This window comes from Tursiops truncatus, chromosome 5 (assembly GCF_011762595.2).
Source record: "Tursiops truncatus isolate mTurTru1 chromosome 5, mTurTru1.mat.Y, whole genome shotgun sequence".
NCBI classification, from domain to species: Eukaryota; Metazoa; Chordata; class Mammalia; order Artiodactyla; family Delphinidae; genus Tursiops; species Tursiops truncatus.
Window position 1 is genome coordinate 129,330,320 of NC_047038.1, and position 20,683 is coordinate 129,351,002.

At 42.0% G+C, this 20,683-nt stretch overlaps 1 protein-coding gene across 1 annotated transcript in view; it reads left to right on the plus strand.

Moving 5' to 3' along the window:
- The first annotated feature begins 2,589 nt into the window (after positions 1-2,589).
- GPRIN3 (GPRIN family member 3) overlaps positions 2,590-20,683 on the plus strand; it is a 65,816-nt gene continuing 47,722 nt past the window's right edge. The window contains exon 1 of the mRNA XM_019926759.3: positions 2,590-2,958. The gene's annotated coding sequence lies outside the window, so the exon portion shown is untranslated. The remainder of the gene's footprint in view (positions 2,959-20,683) is intronic.

The following is a 20,683-nucleotide window of genomic DNA, read 5'->3' on the forward strand; positions in this document are numbered from 1 at the left end:
TCATCACTCCGATAATTATTACCCTTTGGAATTTAGTGTTATACTCAATTTTGTATGAGTTTTGAATTGCCTTATTCATCATAGAACAATGTAGCTTTGAGAGGCAGAATTTTTTAAAAAAATTCTGTATTGCTAAAGTGAGCCTATAACTGTGGTTAGGACTTCCCCTAAGGATCACCTCAGTGCCGTTCAGACCAATAAGTATCTCCTAATCTTATGTGTCCACTTCATGGCCACAATCCTAGGCATCCTCATGGCTTTTTCATGGCCTCGGGGTATTTCCTGCCAGTATACATTTGTTATTGTCTCTTGAATGACTTTCAAGTGAATATTTCCATTGAAAGAACTTCCTAGCAGTCTGAGAAATCGAGCAGAAGAGAAGGATGAGTAAAATACAGTAGAAACTGTAGGATAAGCACTAAGTGACGTTTTGGTAGATATAATGACCCTCACCAAGTATCTACATCCTAATCCCTGGAACCTATGTATATGTTACCTTGCATCGCAAAAGAGCCTTTGCAGATGTGAATAAATGAAGGATTTTGAGCTGGGGATATTATTCTGGGTTATCTGGGTTGAACCAACATAATCACAAGAGTCTTTATAAGAGGGATGCAGGGCGCTTCCCTGGTGGCGCAGTGCTTGAGAGTCTGCCTGCCAATGCAGGGGACACGGGTTCGTGTCCCGGTCCGGGAGTATCCCACTATGCCGCGGAGCGGCTGGGCCCGTGAGCCATGGCTGCTGGGCCTGCGCGTCCGAAGCCTGTGCTCTGCAGCGGGAGAGGCCGCAGCGGTGAGAGGCCCGCGTACCACAAAAAAAAAAAAAAGAAGGATACAGGAGGCTCAGAGTCAGAGTAGAGGATAGAAACGGAAGTCTGAGTGATGTGGTCACAAGCCAAGGAATGCAGGCTGCCTCTAGAGGCTGGGAAAGAAGACGAAGGAACAGATTCTCCCCTCAGAGCCTTCAGAAGGAATGCATAGCCCTAATGACCCTTTGATTTTAGCCCTGTAAAACCTATTTTCAGGCTTTGGACCTCAAAAACTATAAAATAATAAATTTTTGTTGTATTAAGCCACTAAATTTGTGGTAATTTGTTACAGCAGCAGTAGGAAACTAATACAGTGGTATAATAAAAAAAAAAAGTCCTGAGCTAGGGATCTGTCACAATCTAGTCCCCCCCACATGTTTATTAATTGTGTAATATCAGGAAAATCACTCTACCTCAGCTTCCTTTCCTGTAAAGTAAAATTATACCTGCCTTACAGTGTCATTATGAAGACAGATAAAATTATTCATGTGAGCACCGTGCAAAGTGTTTTGTGTTATACAAATGTTAGGTGTAAAACTTTGACTTAATGTTTTCTAAACAAGGGAGAAGACTGGAATGAAGACGTCCATCCTTGAATGTTACATCGTAACCACCCTCAGTAACTGACGTGTTATTTTAGCAGTGGTAGAAGTGGCCACCTGGCACCCTGGTCACAAACTTCCCTCCTTTAACAAAGTTGAACATGGCTAATGGACTGCAACATTCTTTGCCCAAAAGCCAAGACACAGCCTTAGAATCCTTAACCCACCTTTAGGAAGTTGCTGTCAATCACCTAGAGCTGCCGTGAAAGAAGAAACTTATTAAAATCCCTGACCTAGTGGTTTAGAAAGTTTTGTCCCTTGGCCAGCATCACGGTCACGGTCACCCCCTGATGCTTGTGCACTTGTTAGTAATGCAGATCCTCAGGCCCACTCTGGGCATACTGAATCGGAATCTACATTTTAATAAGATCCCCAGGTGATTCCCATGGGAGAGAAGATATATTTTGCAGCGTTTTGAATCCCAACTGTGCAGGTCACTACTGTGTGACCTCAAGCAAAGTGTCTGAATCATCAAAGCCTCAGTTTTCTCATCAATAAGGTGGAGAATAATACCCACCTCACTGGGTCGTTATGAGAATTACAGAGGTTGCATATAAGGCGTTTCGCACAGTGCCTGCCAGCAAATACTGAGCGAATATGATTTCTTTTCATTGACTCGTTTGCACCATCTACAGCTGCTAACCACACTACACATCCATTCAGTGTTGCTGGAGCCGCTTTGAGTGGACACTTTCCAAAGCCATCCACGCCCAGGAGAGCGCAGTGGGGCGGGGGGACAGGAACACTAGCAACAATGCCATCTCCAAATACGCAGGTACCGTACGTGTTGCAACACACAGGAAACGTTGGGTGGTCTCCCTGCTTTCAGATCTCCCCGGCCCGTGGCTTTATGAGAAACCGTCTGCTGGAGTCTAGACACAGCATGGAGTCTGGTGACCTGCGGGAGGGAGCAACAGCCAGAATCCCTGCTGCGTCGCTCTCGGCCCCAGCCCTCTACCTTAATCCTTTCCTTAACTTTCCATCTGCTGCCGGTCCGCCTGCAGGGGCTCCGCAGCCCGCCAGCCCGTGCCCGACTGCCCCCCGGCCCGCCGTAGCAGCCGCCTCAAGCCCCTCCCCAGGGACGAGCGGGCTGGGCGGGGGCGCGGCGGGGGCGGAGCTCGGCGGCCTGCTGCCGCCACCGCCGCCGCCCCCCCCCCCCTCCCCGCCCCTTCCTCGGAGTCTCCGGCGGAGCAGCACTGCGGCCGAGGACAGATGGCCGCAGCCCGGGCCTGACGGATGAGCAGTCGGGCACGTGAACTCCCACCTCCAGTTTGGCTCAGTGCCCGGCGGCGGCGGCTGCGGCCCCGCGGTGCCCCCCGCCGTCTCCGCCCGGCTCCTGCGCGCCGCCTCTGCTCTTTGCGTAGTAATTTCAGTTCCTGCTAGCACCCAGCTCGCTCCCGGAACGCGTCTGAAGAGGACCGCCGCTGCCGAGCCCGCCCGAGCCATCGGTGTGGCGCCGGGAGCCGCTGCTCGGGATATGCGACGGGAGGCCGCCGGCACAGCGCAGGCAGTGGCCCCGCCGCGCCGGGGAGAGCCGGGCCACAGCAGGTAGGCGACCGGCGGCCGCGGGGGAGCCGCCCCCCCCCGAGCCACCTCTGCCCGGCGTCCAGCCCTAGGGGACCGGAGCTTTGCGGTGTGCTCAGTACCGATGGAAGGTGGATTCGGTCCCACATTTTGCCAGGTGGTCCTTTTTGCCTGTTGCTCTCGTCCCCATCCCAGCCTGAGCTCCAGGAGGGGCCGTCTTTCTCGCAGGTGATGAATTTCTCGGCAAGGTCATTGCTCCCTTAGGCTCTGGCTTTGAAGGTAAAAGAGAGAAGACGCCTGCTGTCCTTGTTCTTGGGAGAAGTATTTATAATCAATCAGGTCTGCACACTGTGAATATCCAGACAGGAGTGTGTGTGTGTGTGTGTGTGTGTGTGTGTGTGTGTGTGTGCGCGCGCGCGCGTGTTTGGCAATACTACACAGGCATTTTTCTCATTTTCCTACGCTTATTCCCTTTAAGGGAAACATACTATCGTTATATATAATATACATGCGTTTGTGTGCATGTGTATCCACGCATTTACACATATACAGTTTTTCTTGAGAAAGGCGGAGAGAGAAGGGCGGGCCGAGGTTGATAAAGGGAAATCATTGCAGAGACCTGTTTAGTATCTAGAGGTGAACTTTGGAACCACACTGAATAAGGGTAGAGACTAGAGGCTATAAACAGTTCTTCGGAGATGGATTTTAGAAAAGAAATCACTGCAGAACTCTGTCAGCCAATACACAGACAGATCCTTATGCCAACCAGGCAGAGCTACAAGATACAGGCAAAATTTCAGACGCAACAATGGACAGTGAAGGCGGGTCAGGGTGGGGGGCGGGGGGAGAGGAATTTAAACACTGGAAAGTGAATTTTGGATGGTGGAAGGCAGCAAAGCCCCAAAGGGTTTCAAGGGCTTTTCGGAGGGGCGTTGGGAGAAATCTCAGCTTGGGGTGTAGGTAGTTCAAGGTTAAGATGATGTGAAGGTCCAGAAAGCAGCACAGGTGGTGGGAAAAAGGCAATGATTTGGAGGAGGGGAGAAACGAAGCTCTGAAAGTCACCAAGAAGCTACCGCCTTTTTTTAAGGTATCCTCTTCTTCCTGTTCAGGCAGTACCTTGGAGATGCTCCATGTAAATATTTTTCACAACACATTGGTTAAAGAGCCATTGGACCATGTTTTCATTTTGTTTTTGCAAAGAATCTGGGTCATGGTGGGACTGGAAGAAACTGAAGCGTTTACAGCACCAGCAAGATTTGGAGAGAGAGTTGATTAAGGCTTTAGCTTCACGAAGTATTTACACATCTCTTGCGTGGGCTTTTGTTTGCTCTTGTTGGTACTGCTACATATTTTACTTTGATAATGCTCTGAGTGTCCTTCTCCCGAATGGGCCTATTTTCCAGTTATAAACTATTCGTTCTCTTCCATTGTGTTCACCCCTGGCCTGCCCTGAGTAACAACTGTGGGAATAAAGATACATGAGTCACAGCTTAAACAAGAAAATCTTCTCTGCTGTTATCTGGGAATGGCAGGAATTTATATTAGAGAATATTCTTTTGAAATAGGATCACGAAGAACATTTTTCAAGCTTTTTGGTGCGTTTAGTGGAGGGGATAGGTGGTTGATTCATAAGCGGAAAAAAAAAGTAGTAATTGCCACGGCAAGCCTAGATGTTATATCATCGGAATTTATTTTGGAAACAGTGCAGAGGAACTCCTAGAGATCCCTGTAAAGTGTGTTTTGGTGCGGTGAGCCTTCACCTCATCACTAATTAGACTTTTATGAAAATGATGAGGGCAAAATTGCAAGTGTATAGCTTCCTATTGGAAACAGAGGACTAAGGCATGATATGAATCAGAAGTGCCTCAATTGGAGGGCAGGGTGGGCTCCAACAAGCAGTTTTAAAATCTCGGTGTTTTTTTTTAAATTGCCCTAAAACAAATACACTTGCCCAATACGCTTAATTATTTGTCCTTTCGACATTTCCTTGGTTGTGCCCTAAATGAACTTGAAAGAATGTATTAGACACAGCTGTCCTTCACTGTATGAATTTCCAGTCACAAAAGCTGCAGCCTTCAGGGAAGCATTGAAATATTGATCATAGAATCACAAAATCATGAATAGGGACCAAAATATACAGAGGCCCAGGAAGAACAAGCAGCACTAGGTGGTTGAAAAACTGTGAGGATGGAAAGATGGAAAGATGGCGATGGAGAAGGAAGTGGTTCCACCCTCAAACTGAAGTCCAGAAGAGCTGCTAACTCATCTGGCCAGGAGACCATCTGATCCAGACAAGTTAGGTAAATACATTCATATTGAGGCTCTATGTTGTTCATATTACCCAAGTTTATCTCTTGCAACTATCTAGAAACCATGTTTACCTTAATTTACAATAGCCTGATTAAAAGGGAGATATGTCCTTGAGAAAGTCAGAATTCCCTGTGCCTCAATTTCTTCATCCACAAAATGTCTACCAGCTACTGTGCATATTGTGAAAATAAAAGAGAATGAGGGAATGGAGATTTGAGTATTATAGAAATGCAGGGAATCTTTATGACAGCATTGCTCAGGGCCAAAGAATAGAAAATACTTGTATATTCCAAGCATTTAATTGTCCCAGATGACTCCAAAAGGCAAAAAAAAAAAAAAAAAAAAAAAGTACTCAGGAAAAGCCCAAAGGCCACAGATAATTATAAAATTATTTAAAGTGAAGGAAATTATATACAGCAATCCCAGAGTAATCAGTAAGTGCCCTTCTAGAACTGGTCACAACCCGTTGTGAAGTCAGTTTACTGGGTCTGATAGCACTTTTATTTTTGAAAAACAAAATACAGTAAAACAGAATAGGCGGGTAAATAAGTATTGTTCTTGGAACTTTTAAATAGATATCTATATGTATAAACACATCAGACTATGATAAAACGTATATCTTATTATACATCGTTTCAGAAAGTCCAAAAGCTACTGCTTTAAGTGATACAAAGAAGAGATGCTTCCAGTTTGCAAGAACCTGAGAGTCAACTAGAGATCTACTACACAAGCATTTATGCCATATTCTGAATAGCAAACTGGTCTTGAGAAAGGCAAGGGATCATAATTTACCAGTAAATTCATGGCAGTAAAGTCAGAAGAGAAGGAGATCCTTGGGGACTGAATTAGTCTAGAAAAAGTTCAAAGTGGAGGTGGAACTTGAGGTAGTTTCTGAAAGATGGATGGATCTGGGTGGGCAGTGAGCAAGGGGTGGTGATATAGGAGGAGGAAGTAAAGGAGGAGGTGGGGTAATGTGAGGTTTATTTAAGTCACTTAGAAACGAAAAACATGATTATTGAGTTGGGAGGGAGAGAATTACAGCAGAATTTCTGTTTAGACTAAAATATGACTCAAAAATCACTTATTTCTATAATTTATTTTCTATCTAAGATTTCTTTTCCTAATCCTGGTACTTGAGGAAAATCTAGCCAGAAGGGCCACAATGTCAGTCATTAATCTCTTATTTCCTGCCATCTTTTTATTTCTTTTGCAATAATTTAATGGCTAAGGCTTGTTTCAAATGAATTTAATGGTTGAATTATTGAAGTTATGTGATACACCACATTACAGCTTGATTATTTCATTTCTCAGAACACAAGTATAGTCATTGGCACAGAGGGTCAAGGGTGATCAAGTGATTGCCATAAATAGAGCAAACCGCTTCTATCGTTTTCGACAAGTCTTCTTTCTTGAATGCCTTGTAGGTGTAACACCCCGTGCTAGGCACTGGCAGCTCTGTGAAGATGAATCGGACCACTTGGTGCTCAGAATCCCAAAAGGAAGGGCAGAAACTGCCAGATTTTCCCCTTCAGTTGCTCTATGACTTGTCCATCATTTTAGCTAAATATGTAAATACGTTTACATGCATTTTGAGAAATTAACATTAGAATGTTTTGCTATAGCGAAATAGTTATTTTGAGGAGGTAGAATCAGAGAAAAAAGTCATTACTTGTGTTTCTGAAAACTTTTGGGGAGCTACTCTCAGCTCATGCCGTCCTTCCTAAGCAATAAAACAATCTTATGATACTGATATCCTCTCGAATAAAGCTGTACCTTTAAGCAGGAGAACCACTGCCAGTTAAAACAGAGACTCATGTGCCTCGATTAATTGATTTGAAAGGCAGTCAAATATGGAAATTCACTTTTTTGTAAAGATGTCCTGGACTCCTCTTTCATCTTTCTCCACATCAGAATGTTTAGACTAGTGATAATCTAACTTTTTTGCATGAGTCAAGTGTGGAATAATAAAAACATTCAGAGGCTGCATTTGAACTGAAAAGGCATTTGTTGAATTTCATGGGGGAAGATGTATATACATATATATACAATCTCTTACGATTCAGATTACTGTCTGGAATGCCGGTGAGAAAAATTTTCACAGCCTTTTATCTGGGCATGTTAGAGTTGGCAATACAGCAGCAGCGTTCTAATTTTTCATGTCTGTAATTAGACTGTCAGCTTTACTTTGAAGCTAGCAGTGTAATTGAGGGCCCGAATTATTATTTTCAGTCAGTAATAACTGACCCTTAGCTGGAGGGTTAAATGCTATGACCTGTGGAATCTGAATCGAAATCTGTAGGTAGGGCTTGAAATCTGTATTCTATAATGGTCCCCAAAGGATGTCAATAGCCAGCCTTGGACACCCCTGTTTAGTCCTGCTTTTATATACAAGGAAGTAGACAGATTACAGGTGAGTCCCAGACAGGTTAATAAATTGTCCTAAATCACTCTTAGAACTGGGGCAAAACAATCTAGACCTCCTCTTTCTAATTCTCCACTAACGGGAGGAGGGACAGACCTGAAGTGAGGGTCCTGGGGGCTCCTCAGTGGTAGGGGGAGGGAAGTCAAATTTCTCCTGCAGTCCTTCCTCCCAAATTGCGAGTCAATGCAGTGAGCTCTCTCTCAAGGGTCTGATGTGGCAGAAAAATTGTGGGGATCAGCTGTGTGATTTGAGGCCAGGTGCTTTCTTGGCCTTACACACCAGATTCCATTTTAAAATATTAATTCTTGGGTCCTAAACCCAGTGGGTACCCAAGCCATCCCTAGGAAGACTGCTTGAGTCAGTAGTCACAGCCTGTGACACTGGCAGAAGCAAGCAATCCCTGAAAAAAACTCAAGGCCAGAGAGTAAAAATCCACAAAGTAACAAGTGCCTCTAGGGACCTCAGGACTGTTGCTAATTCAGTAACAGCTGGACAGAGAGCTCCAGAGCTCCTTAAAAACTCTAATTGTGCCTACTAATTTTCTGGAGGCATAGGAGTTGCAGAGAATCCTTTTTTTTTTTTTTTTTTTTTGCGGTACGCGGGCCTCTCACTGTTGTGGCCTCTCCCGTTGCAGAGCACAGGCTCCGGACGCGCAGGCTCAGCGGCCATGGCTCACGGGTCTAGCCGCTCCGCGGCATGTGGGATCTTCCCGGACCGGGGCACGAACCCGCGTCCCCTGCATCGGCAGGCGGACTCTCAACCACTGCGCCACCAGGGAAGCCCCGAGAATCTTTTTTCTTAAAGCCTGAATTGCAAATGGTCCAACAAAGTGAGAGATCCAGTTTAGGGGGAATACTCAAGATGTTTTATGTGGACAGATTCTTGATTGTTTTTTCAAGATATTGACTTCAAAATAGACTCAAATTAAACTAACCATATTGTGTCTATGGGAGACTCTTTATAACGTAAAACTTTGGGTAAATGAAATGCTTGAGGGAGTTAAATGTTTGTGTTCAGTATATTTTCTGAGGAATCAGAGAATCTTTTTGTTTCAATTCTTGTTGACAATCTTTCTAAGATCTAACACCCTGTGCCTGTATGTCTGCCTTAATAAGGACAATATGGCAAATACCAGGATTCAGAATTTTGCCTCGCCTCTGGGTGTTTGTTCTGAATTACACCTGTGTAGGACAGGGCTGCCGAATATAATATAGAATTTTTAAGCTGCTTTTCTTGTTTTTTCACTCAGTTGTGAATGTGCCGTCTCATGAGACACGTTTAAAAAATTTGTTATTGTTCAAAAATGCAAAAGATATTTGAATCATTGTGGGTTCCACTTTGTTGGACTTTGGTCTTTGCCTTTGCCATTGCCTCACTTTGGAATGCTTATTTCTTCATCTGAAATTAGTTTCTCAATCCCCTCAAAAGATGGTTTAAAGCTCAGTTATTTCAGAAATGCTCCATGCTTCTTTAGACCTGTTTCTAACTACTGTTTTATACATAGCATGAATTTTTAAAAAAAACAAATTATTTATCTGGTTGCACCAGGTCTAAGTTGAGGCAGGCAGTCTCCTCAGCCAGGGCTCCCAGGCTCCCCAGTTGCGGCATGTGAACTCCTAGCTGTGGCATGCGTGTGGGATTTAGTTCCCTGACCAGGGATCGAACCCAGGCTCCCTTCATTGGGAGCACAGAGTCTTATCCGCTGCGCCACCAGGGAAGTCCCCATGGCGTGAATTTTTAATTTATCCTTACTTGTGCTGTTTTCTAAGCATGCCTTTCCTTGAATCCTATACATTATTTCTCCTTGAAATATGCAGGCAAAAATGAAGTGACTAGAATTTTAATGCTAATGAGAATCTTAACCAGAGCTAAGGTTAATAAACAGATGTACATTTCCCCCTGCATCCTTGAATATGTAAAAATTGCTTATGACAAATGGGTGTGGAGGATTGGTTTTGTTTTTCATGTTGAACAAGTTCTGAAAGCAGTCAGAGAGCAAAAATCTGCCAATGTCAGGGTCAGGGGCTAAGGTCCGACTGAGTGAAAATGGCTGTGCCTTCTCCTTTCACATGGGGGATGATTTCTTGTCTACATATGTAGATTCTCAGAGCAAAAGAATGCTTTGCCGTGAGCATCTGAGGGATCTGCCGCACTTCACTTAAACTGCCCAGACAGGTTTGAGGATGTATGCTACGGATCATAAATGGAAAACGGGCAGTCTGTGGGCCCAGCAGGAGGATCATGTTCTACTTGGCCTGCAGGTATTTCTTTTTAATTAAGCCAATATTTAAAAATCAGAAGATCTATTATAAAAATGAAACACCAACCCACATTTTCTAAGCTGGAGTTGAATAACCGTATGTGCTACCTCTTTATTACACTTCAGACCCCACTACTCCCTATTGTCTCCCTGACATTGAGACTTCATATAAGTCCCTTGTACTCAACAGCTTCCCTTAACTGTGAGAGCTACCTAGAAGCCGTAGATACTGAGTTCACGAAGCCTGGACTAGATGTTTTCTAAGTACCACTGAGCTCTCCGGTGCTCTGAGTGTACTCATGAAATTGATGGGACTCTACACAGTAGAGAGATCATTGTGCTGAATGTAGTTAACCCCCATAAACTGAACAGTTTTCATCATCGAAATATGTAGCTTCTGTGAAAGGGTAATGAATACAAACTGAGTTGACCTGGTCCGTTAAGAAGAGAATAGTGGAAATTTTTGTTTGCTTGCTTTTTACTCTCCCACGTGTTGCAAAAAGCAAAACAAACAAAGGAAAAGTTTGATCAATTATCTATTCTTTAACTTGACCAATGATTACAGTTTTACATTGGATTGCTTTTTCTTTTTTAAATTGAGGTATAGTTGATTTACAATATAGTATTAGTTTCAGGTGTACAGTAAAGTGATTCAGTTATATATATGTGTGTGTGTGTATCTGTACATATATGTATATTCCTTTTCAGATTCTTTTCGCTTATAGGTTATTGCAAAATATTCAGTATAGTTCCCTGTGCTCTACAGTGGGCCCCTGTTGTTTAGCTTTATATATTTTTAAATGCACCATATCTGTTTTACGTACAACTCTTTCCATAGACACTACACGTGCATAGCCTCCTGAAAGCCCAAAGCATATCTCGAGCTTTCGGTAGATGGTACATGCTGTTTGGTAGGCAGGGCAGTTGAGAATAAACTGCCAGGGCTGGTATCGACTCGTATCCCGGTTTGTAGCTGTGGTCTGCACACCTGAGGAAGGGTCACCTGACGATGGCAGCTGGCTGTGCTTCCAGCCCGTGGCTGCCGCTGCCCAGCTCCCTGTGCAGTCTGCCTACTTGATTGTGTGGAACTGCTCTGTTCATGTGGCTGAAAATGAGGTGACTCTGTCAGGGTTGATGTATTCGTGTTGTAAATAAAAACAAATGCCCTTCGGAGACAACAAGATGGAAAACGCAGGCAGATCCCTAAAGTAGAGAAGGCGCTTCCCAGCTCTGACATCTCTCCTACTTTCTCAACTCCCGCTGCCACTCTCCTTCCTCGTGCACACTTCATGCCTGCCACCTCCACATCGTGCCTCCCACTTTACTTCTAAAAGCGTCGTCGCACCTAATTATTAAGCCCAAAGTATCAGTGCTTCAGCAGCTTCACTCCAAGAAGACAGTGCTGAGAATAGTATCAGTGGAAGCCAGCGGAGGACACAGTGCTACATCGACTCCGTGCTTTCTCGGGACAGAGTGTATTTCCTTCTAGAATAATGTCCAAATCTTTAAGCAGTAGGCATCACCTGAAGTGTATTGATAATATATACAAAACCAGAGGTGTTCAAATTCTTTAGGGATAAACTTATTTTTTTCTTAGTGATTTTCAGTACCTTAAATTTTGTTACACTGAAACTTTTATGCTCTCTTATGAAACTATTCTCCTATTCCCCTGATGGTTGTTTTGATGTTTAAAATTGCAGTGATGGGTTTTTAAAGATCATCCCTCTGGGGTTTGTGGCTTTTGAGTGGTGAGTCCAAGTCTCAGGAAGGGATGATCAAAGTTAATAACCTGAACTGGACTGGGTTGAGGGTACATCAGTACTTCTGCCTGGTAAATCAAATAAAAGCATTCCTCAAACTGGAAGTAGGAATTTATTTAGGAGTTGAAGGATAGAATGTGAGAGAGGGCTGGCAGAAGGCCCTGATTTAAGGAGGATGGATGCTTGGATCGTTTAATAAGTTGGTGTTGAGTACTTTATATCTTAGACCCTGTGCTATGTGCTAGGGATTCAAAGTTGAATAAAACATAATCTGAACTTTCAAAATAATTCCCAGACTACTGGATTAGATAAACTTATTGATAAATGTGGCTCAGCAAAGTTACAGTGGACTCTTCTCCTGGTCAGGATCTCTGGGATTTCCCCAGCAGCCTAACGACCAGGCTCCTTTCTCAGTCCCAACCAAGCAACCCCTGTACCTCCCTCTTCCTTCCTCAGGCCCTAGCAATTCAGCTCAATTTCCGTCCGTCTTCACAGCTTCACCACCTTCTCGCCACACATGGGTTCCTTTTTTCCTAGCCAGGCCAACATGAAAACTAGAAGAAGTCTTTCCCACACTGTACTTCCTTCATGCCATCAAAAATAAAAACATAGACACATGTATTTTCAACTTCATCCTGCTAAAAACAACTAAGAAACAGAGGGTCCCAAGAGTGACTAAGATGGGGCAAATACAAGATTAAGAAATCTAAGTTTCTGCTGGTGGCTAGTCTGAATACTATAGGACGTTTCCTCCCCATGAGTATACCAGAAACTCTGTGTAACTTCATCCCCTCTCTTTCTTTTCTATTCAAGAAAACATCTACAAATGCAAGTGAGATGAATGAGAGTAACATTATTATAGAAATGAGTATTATCGAGATTGGCATAGCTGACATTAGAGAAAACTGCTCTAAATTATTCTTTTAATAAATCATTTGTTGTCACTGGTACTTTATCATTGCTCATAAACAGTTTGTGCTACACTAGTGTATTATTAGATGGTTTAAAGGTCAGGGTTTTACACCATTACTTAGACTCTCAGGGATAACCTCCACCCTAGGGGGGATGATCTTGAGTCAGATCATTATTGGGTAATGTACCCATTTCAGGGTACTGAAAATACCTGGCTGTTTTCATAGTTGCTCAGTGAAATGCCCCATGCCCTCGTACTATCTTTTTTTTTCTAAGGTGGTGCTCATCACTTTACCCTGGTTTTCCTCTCCAGGGTTAGGACCCTGAAAGTTCAAATGGTAATTCATGTCTCTGCAAAGCCCTGGTGAATGACTGCATCTCTGTGTGTTCACCCCTACTTAGAGGAGAACTTCCTAGCCTTGCTGCCCAGAAGGTCGTGGCAAAGGGAGAAGGGGGGAGGGTACCTGGATTACAGAACTAATGATGATGAGTGGGAAAGAACAAAAGACCAGCCAGACACATGAGGGAAGAGGAAGTAAAGCGGGGTAAATGGGTGCAAGAGACCAAAGGACCCACTCAGGCCACTTTGCCGTCTTGGTTCTGGGGCGCGAGAGAACGGAATACATGTCTCTTTATCTATCTGCTTTCCACTGTAAGGAAACTGGACATGGGTAGATTATAGATGTGTATAATTAATGACCTCTGACTCTTTCAAAACTTCATTCTTTAGGCTCCTCTGCCAGTAGCATCTGCTAAACTCATTTCTCATTTAAACAAATCTGTGAGGTTTGTACTATTACTTTCCGCATTTTAGAGAGGAGGAAACAGATTCAGTAACTTGCCCAAAGTCCCTTAGATACTAATTAATAGAGCTGTGTGAGAATCCAGAGTTGTCTACAACTTCAAAGGCACTGGGCTACATACACTGCAATATCTGAACATTACTAACTTTAATACTATGAGTCAAAACATGAGGAATGGGCAGGATTTTACAGACTGCTCTTTCCTATCTCAGATTTCATTTCATGTTGTTTAAAGAGCAAATGTGAAAGCTTCTAGATCAGTGATAAGTCATTCTTTCAGCAAACAGGGGGAGCTCAAGGACAAACATTTTAGGTTGAAACTTTATAAATCTTTGTTTAGGTGGTAAACTTGCAAAACAAAACATTTTATCAGAATATCCAGGTGACACATATGTCCTACAAACAACATGTCTGTTTCTTGAAAGAAAAGCCAATTTCACCCTGTCACGTGCACACACATGTGCACATTCACACATATAACAAGAAAGAAAACCAGGCATGAGTCTGTGTTTAGCTTTCCCAATGGACTTTGGACCTAGAAACTATTTATAGCACTAGTGTTTCCGTGATTGATGTTTTAATCACAGACATTCATTTACTTATGAAAGTGAGCGATTCCTTATTATAGCTTGCAGCTAAGTGTTCTGCTTGCAAATTGAAGGCTGAACAAAAGGTAATCTAGGTACAGGAGGCCCATTTGAGACAAATTCCTTCTTAAAACTCTATTTCTGACAAACTAATGGTGCTTGACAGGAGGATGGATAGACATATATTTGTCCATTTCAAACATGAAAATCCACTAATTGTTTTCAAGTAGTGACTTCTGCCTTAGTATTTTTAAGTAATAAGTGATTGATTTTTTTTCTAGTTAAAAAGAAAGAAAACAAAAGTCCCCTACAGGCACTAGGCTTGTCACTGGACTCTTGTCATCAGTATGGAATGTCTTTACCACTTTGTGTTGTTTCAAAATACAAACTCTGTTCCAGAGGGTAACACAGTAGAATGCACTGCTTTTCAAAGTGAGGGAGATTTCCATCAGTGACCTGTGAGATGATCTTAGGTAGTATACGGATTTACTTTGTATTGAATAGTTATGAATTTCTTTTAATATAAAAACACTTAGAATAAATTTTAAAGTATATATTTTAAAATATGCTATATGAAAAATATATCACTGGCACAACAAACCTGTGATCTTACAGGTATCATTTCTTAAGGCTAGGCTAATATTTTTAACTAGTGCACCAGTTACAGTCAATTGAATGAAAAATAGTAAGTCAAAAATCATTTAGAGGGGGCTTCCCTGGTGACGCAGTGGTTGAGAGTCCGCCTGCCCACACAGGGGACACGGGTTCGTGCCCCGGTCCGGGAAGATCCCACATGCCGCGGAGGGGCTGGGCCTGTGAGCCATGGCCGCTGAGCCTGCGCGTCCGGAGCCTGTGCTCCGCAACGGGAGAGGCCACAACAGTGAGAGGCCCGCGTACCGCAAAAAAAAAAAAAAATCATTTAGATAAGAAGTACATAAGACAGAAATCATGAGAGAGGTACACAGGTGTCACAATCTGTGAAAGTGGTACATGAAATCATGTCATTGCCCAAGGCTCCTCAGGTTCTCTCTAGAAATGAGAAGGTTAGTCCAGGAATCCCTAAGATCAATTCTAGCTCTAATGTCCAATTATTTTTAACAGTCTATTCTTGGGCCTGTTTTCTAAATTTGGGTTCTCTTCAGCCTTTTCTGGACTTCAAAGATACCCTTCTTATCTTCCCCCTCCATCAGCAGCAAACATTCATGCATTCATTCATTTACGCCACATACTCCTGAGAACTTACATACTAGGTAATGTGGGCAAACAAGAAAGCTACAGAATTGTGTACCCCTGACTTCAGTTTTAAATGAGTATACATGTCTGTTATTCCCATTGAAGTTAAAGCCCTCGAAAGCCCTGGACTTCCGCCATCATCTTTTTTTTGTACTTCCTGAACAACTAAAAGATCTTCAGTGGAAAGTCCCTTCATTGATAAAAACACATTATCAAGGCTCACGTTACAAATTTAAAACATGTGTTGTGCAAATCCTGACTAGGATTACACATGAGAATGGACAAAAAGGCCTTTCTATATTTCACAGCTAGAGTGGTCTAATGCTTGGGATCGTTTGAACACAAAGGGAAAAAAAAACCAGTACTTTCTTGATTTTTGAGTTGAGAGCAATGCAGTTGCTCAGCTAGAAATTTTTACAGGTCTGAGTAAAATGAGGCATACCTCAGGTGTTTTTTTTTGAACTCAGTTACATTGAGGGAGGAATTGAGTTTCAGTGGTGTTTATTGTTTTTCTATATAATTTACCCCCAAACACATGGTTAAGGTATAACTATTATCATGACTATATTTCTTTGGGAATTTGTCCTTGAGAAACATTGCAAAACTGTTGTAAAGCACCTGAGTGTTGTAAGTAGAAATTGTCACAAACATCTGTGTAATGTCAATTGAGCTCTTTTATGCTTGCCAGCAATTCATAAGATTCTCCTATACTGGCAAAAAGGATATAGCTGTGGTTTCCTGCTGGAGTTTCTGTATAATAGTGAGAAAAGCATCAGAGGATGCAGTTGCTTGTGGTTGTTCGTTCATGCACTGCTGTTCTTTTCTTTCTTGTAAAAAACAGGAAGCTGAAGTTTGTTTTTTACTCAGTTCAATTGATGTTTAATAAGGACGTATCCGTGTACCGCTATGGGAGGATGTAAAGATGAAAAATGCATCCCTGCCTTAAAAGACCATAAAATCTTAACATTAAGAATAAGAGGTTGAAACATTCATGGCAGTATTTATCTACTTTCAGTGCACATACATTGTGATAAAAATTAATTGAAATTGTTTTCAAAATGTTAATGTTTTCTCATAGCAGGTATAACATTCCAAGTGTCACATTAAAACATATTCTGAAGAAACAGCTAGTTAGTGCGGGTGGTTTTTCATGCTAGTAAGTGCACCAAAGTTCAAATTAGTTTGTTAGTTTTTCTGTATTCTCTGGTGATGCATCAAACTTCTAATTCCCCAGCCCAGTAGTTCTGAGGGGAATTGGGCAAAAGAGCATATTCCAAGTCCCTTTCTCAAAGAGAAGGAAAAATAAAATGATATACTTAGGCTTAATAAATCAGTACGATTGCATTTGACACTATCATAAATTTCAAAGAAAGAAAGCCATGCACAAAAAGAATATTTGTAACCAAGTGTGTATTCTGAATAGAAATGATTTAATGGAAGCCACATCAGGAAAGCAGAACCACTATGGTGATATGGAATAATGGATTTATTATAAGTTTTAGACCTTCCACAGTTGTGGGAGCTTACAGAAAAGTTTATGAGCAGTGGTTGCTTTTGCATCTGGTATTGGGTCTGAAGTCATCATAGGTTAGCAGAGCTGGCAGTGGAAAGAAAAGCTGGATGTGAAGTGGAGACAAGCAAGGACAGACTAGAGCCTATGTTGGACTCCTGTCTCCTCCAGCCTCAGTGACCTGGGAGAACTGTGGAAGGAGCTGGCACTCTGCACTGCAAAGCTGTTTGTGCACCTGGGCCAAAAGGTGACGATGGGGATCTGGTGGGAGGCAAAGGACCAAAGCCTGGCTGCTGCCCGACTCCACCAGAGTGAACCGGAAGATCAGCGCCCAGCACCTGTTGCACCACACTGCCCTTCTGAAAGTAGAAACACTGCCGCTTCACTTCTGCCTTCCAAACCTCACCTAGGTTTCCCTTGTTACCAATTGTGACGAAGAGCCATTTAGAGAAGGGAATTCTGGGAATGGATTTCCATCTGAGCTAAACTGACAGCTGGTACAAAATCATCACAGAAACTAGCCACTAGGAAGAGAAATGTCTAAGGTCAGACAGTCCCTTGTTTTTGAATTCTGCAAGAATCCTTCCTGCTAAAGGACTCAGAATCCAATCTGCTCGTGGATTACGTTGCAGACATTTTATTCTATTTTATACAAATTTTCTTCTATACACAACTATAAGTTGTTGGTTTACTTACACTCAAAAACTAAAGCTTCAGAAGGAGTATTTATAAAAAAAGTTCCAAGATTTATGTCATTTAAGCCACTGAGCTCATCTCTTCAAAATATATATCATCTTGCAATATAAAAGTTAATGAGATTAACTCAGCACATGTCTGGGTGATATAACGATAAACATATTTTCTGCCATAGTAGATTCCAAACTCCATTTTTAGATTTCTGTAGGTGCTACAGAAGGTTCGTATAATATCATGTTACAGAAAAGCAAAAGCTTGTTTAGAGAGAGAAGCTGCCTTCCCGATGTTTCTTTTATTTATTTTTCTTTGAAACTCTTTTTTCTTTTTTAACATCTTTATTGGAGTATAATTGCTTTACATTGGTGTGTTAGTTTCTGCTTTATAACAAAGTGAATCAGTTGTACATATACATATGTCCCCATATCTCTTCCCTCTCGCATCTCCCTCCCTCCCACCCTCCCTATCTTTGAGACTCTTTTGCTTGTAAGAATGTATACAGTGGTGCTATATGAAGTGGTGAGCTTATTAATAGTAGAAGGATTCAACCAGCTGCTATAGCCAGAATTCCTGCAATGACTGGGAGGTTGGCCTTCAGAGCTTCTGAGACTCATTTCACTCTTGAGATTCTTTGAGTCATTATCAGTGACTCTCAACCCCTTTTTTTGGCCCCCAACTCACTTGATAAATGATGTCTACAGTTGGGTACCCCTTGTGATTCCAACTTTTTCTCTCTCACTTAAAAAACACATTAAAATGCAAGTAAGTGATCTAACTCAAAAAATAAATTATAAATAAATATGCATTGTCCCTTACTTAAGTACTAGGAAGAAAAATCTTGTCTTTCATATATGCACAAGAAATCCGTCAAAAAACAGATCACAACCATATTTTGCCATGCTAACCATATTTTCTGATTTACTGCTTAGTAAAGCAAGAAAACAAAAATCTATAGTTTACACAAATAAAAATGGAAATATCCATAACAAGGAAGGAAAATGCATAGTTTTATAAAAATTCCTGTAGTATACAACAACTGATGAAATGAGGCAATACTATCTTAGGTTTTGGATGCATTAGTTGTATTGTTGTGTGTGTTGATCTGATCTGAGCATAGAGATGCATTTATTGAAGAAGCATGTGGTATTGGCCTATTGTTGCAAATCTCTGCACTTGGGCTAGGGTAACAGTGCATCATATGTACACAGGTGGCGAGGATTTACTCCTCATCCACTAATGAATCTGCAGTCTAGTAGGAGAGAGAACACAGAGGTTCAAGCAAAGGGAGAGGAGGAAGTGTTAAGTGTGTGCTTACTATGGAAATGGAAATATTATGGTTCTAAAAAGATGAAGTTTTAAAATTCTGGTCCACACTATACATCTAGAATGACAAAGACAAAACAAACAAAAAAACTTGACAATACCAAGGGTTGGCAAGAATGTGAAGCAGCTGGGGCTCTCGTATGCTGCTAGTAGGAATACAAAATGGTACAGCTACTATGGAAAAGTTGGCAATTACTTATAAAGTTAAACATTCATTTACCATTTGACCTGGCAATTCCACTCCTATTTACTTAAGTGAAATAAAAACGTATGGTAACACAAAGACCTATTTCTATGTCATAATCACCCAAACCAGGAAATACTGAAAATATCCCTCAACTAGAGAATGAGTAAACAGACAGTGGCACACCTGTGCAATGGAATACTATCCAGCAGTGGAAAGGAACAAAACTATTGATATACACAACACAGATGAACCTCACATATATTACGCCAACTAAAGAAGGCAGCGGGAACAGTTCTGTACTTTTATCGTCACATGACAATCGGGAAAAAGCAAAACCAGGAGTAGAGCACAGATGAGTGGGGGACAGTTTGACTACAGTGGAAGAGTCAATTCCCAAAGGAATTTCTTTGGGGGATGATAGGATAGTTTTATATCTTGATTGTGGTGGTAGTCATACAACTATGTATTTGTCAAAACTCATAGAACTGTATACCAAAAAAAGAAAATCTTACTGTACATAATTTTTTTTTAATTCTTAAAAAATAAATTTAGCCTTGAATCATGGTCCAGATCTTAGCATCTTCCTGGTTCTGAAATCAGAAAAGCAGGCCATATGGAGAAGATGCTAATCCTATTCTCTGTTTATTGACACAGAAAAATGTGCAAACTGAACAGATTTGTGCTCTGATGTCCAGAAATCTTGGGTTAGTTTAGATCTCAAAACTCTCTTTAAATGGATGGAGGCCCTGGATATCCGTTGACAGTTCTGTTGCTTAAAATGATGTTATGTTAACCATGCGGTGGGTGTGTGTGGGAGGAGTGTGAGCTTTCGGTGTCATCTACTGTCTGTGTGTAAATCGGCTTGCGCCCCCCTCTTTCCCCAATCTCATATTCGCAGACCCTGAAAGTAATTATTTACAGTCTGATTTGTTAAGGTCTTATAATATGAGAAGTGCTGCTCACATGCTGTGAGCACTAATACCAAGCTACTTAGAATCTGTGTCAAAGATGGAGCCTACAACCTAGGGTGAGAGAGAAGGCATGTGACTCAATAACTATAATTCAATCAGATTATGATAAATCCTATAATAGAGGTTTTCTCACTGTACTATGGCTGCTGAGAGGAGGAAGTCGTCACTTCCTGCCAGGAAACATCAGGAAGGGTTATTTTGTGGAGAGGGTGGCGTTTGTCCTGAACTTTAAGATTCTTAGTTCCTAAGCTCTTTGAGAAATGGGTCTTTTCTGTCTTGTTTACTAGTTTTCCCCCATATCTAGTCCAGTCCCTGATACACTACTGATACATCAATATTTCTGAATTAATTAATAAGAGAAAGAAAAACCAGAGACAGAGAACACACTCCATGGGTACATGGCCTGAGCACAGGAATGCAGGCAAATGCTTGAGAAATGCATGTTTGAGAAACTGAGACTTGTTCAGTGTGGCTGGAGTATAGGGTGCTTGGGGGAAGCAATGTTCCAAAACGGTGTTGAAATCAAACCGGAAGTGTTCTTCTGCACATTTTTCAGTATAGGAAGCCACTGAAGGACTTTGAGCTGAGAATGATATGATCAGTCTGTTTTAAAACAATGTCATTTGACAGTGATTACGAGACAGTGACTATTAGTGATTATATAAGCTCTACTGGAGCAAAGCAGAAAGACCACACCTGAGGCACCTACACCAGCTCAAGCAGGACTTGGAGAAGGCAGGGGTTGGAAGAGTGCAGAAATCAGAAGCCCTGGGATCAA